Genomic DNA, 10,296 nt, shown 5'->3' on the forward strand with positions numbered 1-10,296 from the left:
TGCCTGCCTGTTTCTGTTGTTACTAGATCTTCTGGAATTGTTTGTATTTGTTTAAAAGGAGAGCAGTGAACTAAGCTGGTGGTTGAAACAGCACATGCGGTTTAGTTGGATTATAAAAACATTTGACATTCTTTGTCACCTTCTTAAGTGTGTGATGTGAATGCGTATGAGAACTGGCAATGTGGATAAAGAGGAATCGGATGACAGAAATGAGACCAGAGTGGTGAGAAGCAGAAGAGACGTGAACACAGCAGTGATTTGTTCTAGGATGGTCCCAATCCATCCTGCATCCAATAGGCTTGGAAGCAGACAGTACTGCTGAAGCAGTGATAAACATGTCTGCAGAAAATGGTACCCTAAGATGATGACCAGGGAGGGAGGGGAAAGGAATTCCCAGATCTTTCAACTGTGTTCAAAGATCTGTATGTGAGAAGAGGTGGGGAAAATTTCACCCACAGTCTGTAGTGCTAGATCTGTGTTAGTCATGGTTCAATGTGGCCTGGTGTATTTGATAGGCTGTATTTGCAGTATATTAGAGAAGCTGATGAGGACATAAATGTGAAGATATAACTGTTGTGCTGTTTTCATAACAATTTATGGCCATGGGTTAGAAAGCAAAGAAGCAAAGATGTTGGTGTGAGTCATTTAGTAAGCCAAGTTCAAGTCTATTGTTATAAATGGTCTCTTGGGGCATAATATGGGACTTGCTTCCACTTTTTGCAATGTGTTGTGGAGGAGGGGACTAGAAGAGAAAAAGTAAAAATCCAAGAAAATGTGTGAAGCTTGAGAAGAGTAGCAGGGCTGTAGGCTCAGGAAGAGAACCAGAGAAGCATCATCTAAATGATTTAAGATGATTCAGAAAGGCGGAAATGGTGAATAATGATCTGAAAGAGTTGTGTGTTTTTTTGGTTTGGTTGGTGTTTAGTGTTTGGTTGGATTTTTCTTGTTCTTTTTGAAAAGAACTGTCAGTAATGCAGGCAACTAGGAAGGGCAGTGGCAGCAGACTATGAAATAATGTGGGCAGTAGAAGGAGAGGGTAGTGGAGAGAACTGGAGACACCTTCTTTTGGAGGTAGTGGGGGCATGCAAAGTAATGATTCCTATCACTCGTTTCACTGCACTGGTTTTACATGCTGCTAACTTTGGGCAGTGGAAACAACAGTTTACAAAGAAGGAGGAGGAAGCAAATGTAGCCCCTGGGCTGTGACTGTGTCCCTTAGCCACCACCATATAGTGTTTGGCCTAAAGTAGTCTCCTCCTAGTGTTTATTAACTGGACAGAGATGAACATGTGTTAAGTCTGGTTGGAGATCAGTAACGAGTGGTGTCCCTCAGGGATCGGTGTTGGGATCGGCCTTGTTTAACATCTTTGTTGGTGACATGGACAATGGGATTGAGTGTGCCCTCAGCAAGTTTGCCGATGACACCAAGCTGTGTGGTTTGGTTGATACACTAGAGGGAAGGAATGCCATTCAAAGGGACCTTGACACACTTGTGAGGTGGGCTGATGCCAACTTTATGAAGTTTAACCATGACAAGTGCAAGGTTCTACACCTGGGTTGGAGCAATCCCAGGCACAGCTACAGGCTGGGCAAAAAGGAAATTCAGAGCAGCCCTGCAGAGAAGGACTTGGGGGTGTTGGTCAATGAGAAAATGAACATGAGCCAGCAGTGTGCACTCACAGCCCAGAAAGCCAACCGTATCCTGGGCTGCATCAAGAGGGGCATGACCAGCAGGTTGAAGGAGGTGATCCTGCCCCTTTACTCTGCTCTCGTGAGACCTCACTTGGAGTATTGTGTGCAGTTCTGGTGTCCTCAACATAAAAAGGACATGGTACTGTTAGAACAAGTCCAGAGGAGGGCCACGAGGATGATCAGGGACTGGAGCACCTCCCATATAAAGACAGGCTGAGAAAGTTGGGTCTGTTCAGCCTGGAGAAGAGAAGGCTGCAAGGAGACCTCATAGCAGCCTTCCAGTATCTGAAGGGGGCCTACAGGGATGCTGGTGAGGGACTGTTCATTAGGGACTGTAGTGATAGGACAAAGGGTAATGGGTTGAAACTTAAACAGCAGAGGTTTAGACTGGCTCTAAGGAAGAAATTCTTTACTGTTAGGGTGGTGAGGTACTGGAATGGGTTGCCCAGGGAGGTTGTGAATGCTCCATCCCTGGCAGTGTTCAAGGCCAGGTTGGATGAAGCCTTGGGTGATATGGTTTAGTGTGAGGTGTCCCTGCCCATGGCAAGGGGGTTGGAACTAGATGATCTTAAGGACCTTTCCAACCCTAACTATTCTATGATTCTATTCTATGATTCTGTAAGCAGATCACATAATCTGTCCAGTAAGACACCATGGCTGTAAGAGCATTCTTTTGTAGTTGTGTTTAAATTTTCACAAACTGTGGTCAATAGCAGTCAGTTGTTCTCTCCATACACATGAGCTCACATGTAAGTTCTGCTTTAGGTCAAGTTGTTAGCACTGACACTGTGTATAAATGAGCACAGCAGGCTATAGAGAAAAGCAGTTGTGATCATGCAGAGCCCTGAAGTTCCAGAATAAAACCTGATTTTCATATACTTTCTGATACAAGGAAAACTTGGGTGTGCTATATGTGGAAGCAATCAAAGCACTGTCTAATATCAAAGACTTCTGTTTTAATGAAATTTTATTCTGCATAATTTGGAGGAGGAACTCTGACAGATGATTGTTCTTTCTTCAGAACTTGTTTGAGATAGTGGCTGGTGAGGTTTTAGTTTGGAATCGGAAGGAGACGTGAGGGTGAGCCAGGGATGACATACATGTGTTGATCATGTCTGTAGATGGACCATGAGAAAAGTGAGGAGTCAGAAAAGACAGGGTGGACACAGCTGTGACATGTAGATGAAAAGGAGGATGAAGAGATTGTAACAGGCTAAAATTGAGGGTAAGGAAGGTTCAGAGTCAAAGGGTGTAGGTCACTGTTAAGGACAGTCAGAAGGTTGAAGATGGAAGGTGAAGCTGATGGCTATTGAGCAGTTCAGTATTAAAGCCCTTCTTCCTTGAGTTCTGCTAGCTCTCTTATGTTTCATTTTGTCCTTGTCTTGTGGTCTGGCGTCTTGAACCCTATTTCACACTCCTTCAACTGAGCACAGCCTTTCCCAACCACTCATAGACTGGGGCACTGCTTGGGCTGGAGCACTCCAGCCCTCAACAAGCAGAAAATGCAGCCCCCCAACCGGCTCTGACAGTACTGTTCCAAAGGCTGACATCATTCCTGGAAAGCCACCGATGTTACACCTAGAGGTGGATTTAGCCACTGTATTTGAGACTATGTTCAATGTATAAACTGGGCATGTTAAAAACTAGTAATAAAATAAAACCCCCCAAACAACAAAACACAACCCGCTGTCCAAAAAGAAAAGCCCCATGCCATGACTGTCTTATTGCCTTCCGTATCTTGCTTCTGCCTGCAGAATCTTTAGGCAATCTTTCCCAGTCTGGAGGTAGCTTTGGCTTCACAGTATGGTTTTTGAAGAGCCACCTCCATCAGCTACTATGTGCTAGAGCTGTAAAAATAAGAAAAATAATAATTTTACTCCCTGGAAACCAAATCAAACCACAGCACAGATCTGACAGCTCTCCAAGTAACTGAAAACAATCAGTCATAAAATGCTTTTAAATCAACAAATAGGGAACCAAAGAAATATCAACTGAGATTAATCACTATCAATTGTTCCAAGGTTTTATAACAAAGGGGCAGGAGGAGGAATTAGTCTTGCAGACTTTACACCCTTTCTTCTTTCTTATCCAAAGCAGTTATCCAAGTCAGTAAAAATGAGGTAATTATATTGCAAAATTCTTTGGATGAGAATGAGACTTGGTTCTAAAATCTGAAGCTACGTTTACCCACAGCAGAAAATTGCTGGAAATCAGGAGAATAGCAGCTTGCATGTTTATTTTTCCTAGAAGAAAACAATTGACTCTTCAGAACTCATTTTGGAGTGACTGAAAACAGATGGCAATGGAGATGATTTGCAACCCAGAAGCATCAGGATGGTTATAGATTCCTGGGAGCTTGTGTCTTGTTTGCTTGCCTCAGGCTTAAACAAATACGAACTGGACTGTGAAGCAAAAGAGACCTTTCAGGAGGCAGGAGTTCTCAGTCTCTGATCTCTTATACTGAGAGAATGGAAATGCAGCTATGTTCTTCCTCTACTGTGATTATTAATAAGTTGTGTGCTAGGGAATGGGCAGAGCTGGCCTTGCCTTCCCCGCATCCTGCGGAATTTGTATTTAAATCCTGTAGTGGGAGGAAAAAGGTGTGCAAAACTTCAAGACAGAAGCTTGAAAAAGAGGCGTCCCCACAGTTTTGTTCCTGGGGGTGTTCAGTGGCAGCAGGTCTTCTTGGTAACTGTATAACAGTTATCTCGTTTTGCAGTAACTATAGCTATATATGATTGCAATGCACCAACAATGAAGGAAAAATCATCTCTGTAGGCTCTATGCAGAAAACCTGAATGGATCTCCCAGTGTTTTTGGGGATCGCCTGCTCTCCATGAATGCAACAAGGAAGACAGACTTGTGATACGGAGATTGGTTGTCTTTATCAGAATAAAGCTGGCTGCTCAGTGTTTGAATAAAGCACCTTTTACTATGATGCTTTTTCAGTGCTAATACACCAAGAATTTGAATTCTCTTTCCAAGCCAACAAACAAATGCATGAAATGGCAGTGATGCTATATATCTACTTGCCAGAGCACCCAAGCCAGGCTTACTATTTTTCTATTATCCATTGAGGACAGTGATAGAAACCACTCATTTTTCTGTGTGTGAGATATATAAAAAATAAGACATGGGTGTTCATTTTATTTCATGTATTAGTCTTCATAGTTTCTACATTTCTGTTACTCACTGCATGATTTTTATCGTTCTGTCAATAGCATTGACAGAATCAGGTACTGCTTCAATTAATTGTGCAGCTAGAGGACACCCATGACAATACTTTTCTTGATCCAAGATTTACTCGTTTAAGTAAATGCTTAATAAATTCAGATTGTGAATAGTTGTGCTTGGTTAACAGAGGCTTCTGTATTTACAGGCTAGCTTGTATGTCTATGCTTTGATGGAGCAAGGAGCACATACATGCTTTCACAATGCTGCTTCTTACAGTTAAAATGACACTGTGGGGAGATTCCAGAGCAAGCTCCCATTTTCAGATCAGACCTGTAGCACAGCAAAGTGCCTGGGATCTGAAGGTGGAACTGTCACTTCTTTGTCACTTTCTTCATCCTTAGTTTACAAGATGAAGATGGGCCAGACCTGACTGCCCATGCTGCAGTCATTTGGGTGGTTGCATCAGCAAGCCCTGAAAGTCTGCAAGGTTAATTAGTGTAAAGTTTGACCCCTTGCCCTCCACTTTCTCTGAAGTTACAAGTAAGCCTTCATGCCTTTTTATTTACCTTGCATCTTATCTCTCATTGTTCTTCTCTCCCTAGGAGTTTAGTTTTCTCTTCATGGCTTCAGTCTTTATCCTTTCTCATTTCTCTTGCTGTAATGCTGGGACTGTGGAGCTCTTTTTACTGAAGAAAGGCTGGAGTGAAAAGTCCCTGCAGCCCAGCTCTCAAATAACCTGATCTGAGCTTAATCCAATTTGTCTTGGCAGGGAGTTTTATAGCAGGGTTGGGCAGCTTCAGAAAAGCAAACCTGGGCTGGCTGTGTTGTAGTGTATTCCTGTCTTGTGGCATCACAACTGGCTTGGTCCTTGCCGAGAAGGTGCTGTAGGATAAGGTCTTTAAATGAACTAAAATGGATGGGTAGCCTGTAGAGAAAGGGTCTGGCAGCAGAGGAAGGAGCTAGGACTGCACAATTAGAGGCAGAGCAATGTGTATATGACTTCAAGGGTACTGAGGGGGTGGGTGGTTCCTGTGCAAGTCACTGTCCTTGGAGGTTTCTTCCTACCTTCATTCTTGTTAGTGCCATGTCTTAAGAGGGCTTCTTCTGGCCCCTGGGTAACCTGGCTTCTTCTTTCTGCTCTCCCCTCAGGGTCTGAAGGAATGTGGCTGTTGTTGGCATCAGCTGGAAGGATTGATGGGTTGCTGAGGTGGATTTATAGGAAAGCCTTTCTACAGAGAATTTTTTTAATAAATCATGTGCCAAACTAGTCCTTGGTCCTTGCCAGTGTATGTGTTTCTTCCTTTCACAAACACTGCAAGAAGGATGCAGCAGAGCAAAGAGTCCATGTGACATCTTTGTGGTGGATGGGACAGGTCTGTCCCTGTAGTCATTAGTAATGCTGAAGTTGGCAGGTTACTGCAAGGAGTGTCAGCACTCCCTTGCCTTCCCTTGTGGGATTCTAAAAGGGATGTTCTTCTTCATTTCTGCTTTTTTCAGGTTTTGGGGCATTTAAGTGGGAGTGGATGCTGAAGAAATAGAGGAGGTGGTACATAACTGCATGTTGCCTGCATCCTAATAGAAGAAGCCGTGGTTTCTGGTGCTAAGTCTTTTGACTCAGACACTGTTCTATAAACAGTCTGGACTTGTGGTGGTGGTGGAAGTGTGCATTCATAATGCAGTTGGGGCCTATATTTCAGCAAATAGTTATTCAGGTGCTTGCTAACTTAGAAACGTGCCTACAGTGCTTTGGATGTGAGAAGTAAAGTACTTGTTTACAAAGCCTTGCAAAGGAATGAAATAGTGTTCCTTATGTTAATGTTCCATTTAATAATAGCTGTCAGGCCTTCTAGGTAGACCATTTCAAGACATTAATTGAACTTCTGGGGTGATCAAGATCATTAACCTTTGACTGTAGCCCGCACTAGAGGCAATTTAATCATTTAAGTGTTCTCCCCAGCGTGCCTTATTGCTTAAGCACACTGCAGGAATGTAGTATATCACCAGATAAATCATTCACCATGATATCATCAGAACTGCTGTTTTGCCATTTAATTCTAGTGGGGTACAGAATGTTTCAGACCATGGCAATTAGCATTTGCATGTACTGGAAAACCTGGTTAAATGATGTACATGAAAAGTGATGAGGGAGAGGAACAGAAGCAGTGAGCTGCATGTTGGCAAGTAGCTGCATCCTTCCCCTGGGCAGGTGCCTTAGCTATGTGATAGTTTACTCTTATCTCTGTTGATCTGGACGATCTGCCAGGTCTTTGTCATTACTGTGCTGGAGGCATGGGGTTTGTGACATAATGATGTGTTATAGTGGAGGGTATTGGGATGTAGCTGTGCACATACCCAGAAAATCTGAAAGTATCCAGAAAAAACAATAGAGGCAGTTTAGAAATCCGTATTAGAAAGTTTATTTTTCCCCTGTGCTTCCCCTGCTGTCTGGGGAAGTTCTCTGGGAGGTGTTAGTTCTTGTGTATTTTTAGAAGTGACTTTAAGCTGAAAATGTTAGTCTGTTTGCTAGCTTGGAGCGAAGCTGACAGTCTTTCCTGGGGTAAAAGTCACCCTGACTCTTATGAGAGTTGTCTGAGGTGACAGTGTTCATGATGTCTTGCTGGTACTTTCTAGACTGCTGTAATGAGCTATAGCTGGTAAAAGTACCAAGAAAATGAAATATATATATCTATATATACACATATATAAAAAGCATTGACAACTCAATCTTGCCACACAGTTAAACAAAAAGACCGTCCTAAACCCTGCTCTCCCACTCCTTTTGGTCCTCTAGTTCCTGTTCTAAGATGGGGGCTTTCTTTCCTCTCCATCTGGGTTCTCTGGGCACCCCGTTGTCCTTCCCTCATGCTGGCTGAGCACTGAACTGTCTGCTCAGCTGTCCAAGCAGTAGCAATTTGGAGGTTTTCAGACTATGGTATCCCAGCACAGTTTTGGGTATTTCAGAGCTGAAATGCATGTGGAGACTGTTCTGGGAAGGAAAGGGCTCTGTTTGTCCAAAGCCAGAGGCGGAGACCAGTCCTCATCATTGATGCCTGTGATTCCAGGAAGTAGCTTTGTGCAGAAAGCTATCTCTCCTGCCTGGAGTTAAGCACATGAGTGGTAGCCCCCAATTACCAGTCATAGTTCCCAATGAGGAGGACTTTGGTACTGAAGATAATAAGAACAAAATATTCTGTGTCTGTCTGTGTCAATGTGACCTTAGAGCAATAGGACCAGAGAGTGGAGTTTCCAAATTATGTGGCCAGTGGCTACAGACCTGAAGGAATCCAAAAATCTCCAGTGCGCCTATGATTGAGGAGTAATGTGTAGTTACTGGCTTCATTCTAGGACACTGTAGTCCCTAAGTCTAGCCTAAACTAATTTCCAGAGCAATGAAAGAGCAGAGATGAGTTTGAGGGAGCGCAAAAGAACATGAGCTCACCCTGGAGGTCTTAAGCTGCCAAGGTTTTCCTGAAAAGGGAGACGATTTCATGCAGACAGAATACAAGGACTCAAATGTCCCCAATAGGAAAATTTCTATTAAAAAAAACCAAACCCAGACATGCACTTTCATATTGATGTGAAAATTTGTCTGTTGTTTATGAAATCAACTCTTTGAGGGAGGTAGTCAGGTTGGGGGGGAGATGGAGGCAAGAAAAGAAGCTGTTTGTTAGCAAAATTAAATCCAGACAAATATTTATAGCTACTTTCAAGTGGCTTGTTCTAACATGAGTCGACTATCCTTAATACCTTCCCTTTAGCACCATTAAGCATCTCACTGGCACTCAGAACAAATTTATGAATGTCTTATAAAAGTCAACAAGCCACAGGAAAAAAATAAATAAAAAAGAGCCTTATGCAAACAGTGCTTCATCGCAAGAACTCAAACAAAGAAGGTCAGATTCATCATTTGCTCACAGAGAGGGAAAGCCAAGAAGACTGATGAAAGATGACACAAGACCTGGCTGACTTTAAATCTCCACCTAATAGAAGTAGGTGCTGCCAGGGTGGCCACACTCTTTGCAAGCTGCTTCCCTTCCTTCTGCCACATCTCACACGTGCTGGTAGTTGCTATTCTCCATCACAGCATTGTTTTTGGGTAAATGTAGAGATAGGGATGAACTGCAGGAATCTGATTTGAGGAGTCCCTTCAGGGGATAAACCCCTGTCCAATGGAGTGTGCTGGTCTATGGGTTTAATAGAATTAGGTGAAGGTAATTTGTATTGTTGGAGCCTGTCCATTAAACAGATGGATAAGTATAAGCATGGGGGAGCTGATGCTAAATCAGGTGACCAAATGTGACTACTTGAGATGGGAGGTGAGTGTGACCTAAGGTAATATTCTTGTTGGATTAGACTGTAACTTTCTCAGCTGCTTTTCAAGAGTTGATATAAAGGGGTTTTGATAGTTGCTGGTGCTCTGTTGTGTTTAAGTACTGTAATATACAAAACAGCAATTCGTTAGGAACTTGATGCAGTCAATGAATCTTTTTATTGATTCTAGAAAGCTCCAAAGCCAGAAAGGTAATTTCACCATGAATTATGCAATTTTTCTCAGTAACAACTACATGGTGAAGGAGGGAGGATGTCTGCATGGAGGATCTCTAGATGTTAAAGCTGGGCTGATCAGGGGCTGTAGTAGGAGAAAGCATCTCATCCAAGGCATTGAGGTTCAGCTCAGAACATTAGTGGAAGCCAAGTCATCCATGTACTGAGGAGACATGTGGGACTGGTTTCAGGTATGGAGCATGGGGGTAACTCTGGCTTTAGGGAAATGTTAAAACCAGTGAAGAGGTGGGGACTGTGGAAGGGGTATGCTTTGAAGCATGAGAAATGAGGAAAAAGGTTACACTGCTCCATGGTGGGTTGATAAGCCTGGTTTAAACCTGGGACTGGAGGGGGTTTTGGCAAAATGGTACATAGCTGAGTTTTGGCAAAACAGTCATTTTAACTGAAGAAAACTCCTTTCTTATAGCACATGTGTAGTTTCTGATGAATCACTGAATTGTTCTGCTAGCTCTCAAACCTGTGCTCTCTTTTCCTTTTCCCCAGCTTTTGGAAATCTGATCAGAATTGAAAGAGAGGGGGTTTGTATTCTTTTCTTCCCACAGTAGAGAAGCAGACGTGCACAGGTCACGCCACGCACAGATTGCCAGTGTGATGCAAGCACAGTGATGCATTTTACTGGCATGAGAGTCATTCTCCCCACATAGTTGCAGAAGCAAGTGTCCCATAAGGTGACCACTGTTACAGAAGAGAGGCCATCTCTTTAGCCTTCAAGGCTGTGAAGTATTTTGTGTAAATGCAGACCTTCATTACTGCTTGTGATGTTTCTGTGTTTGAAGTTACCTGGCAAAAGGATTCCTACCATCACACCTCTCTTTGCTCTTGCCTGGGGACTTTGCAGCTGATGTTAAGCAGAGAAGATGGTCC

The sequence above is a fragment of the Melopsittacus undulatus genome, chromosome 10 (assembly GCF_012275295.1).
Source record: "Melopsittacus undulatus isolate bMelUnd1 chromosome 10, bMelUnd1.mat.Z, whole genome shotgun sequence".
Lineage (NCBI taxonomy): Eukaryota > Metazoa > Chordata > Aves > Psittaciformes > Psittaculidae > Melopsittacus > Melopsittacus undulatus.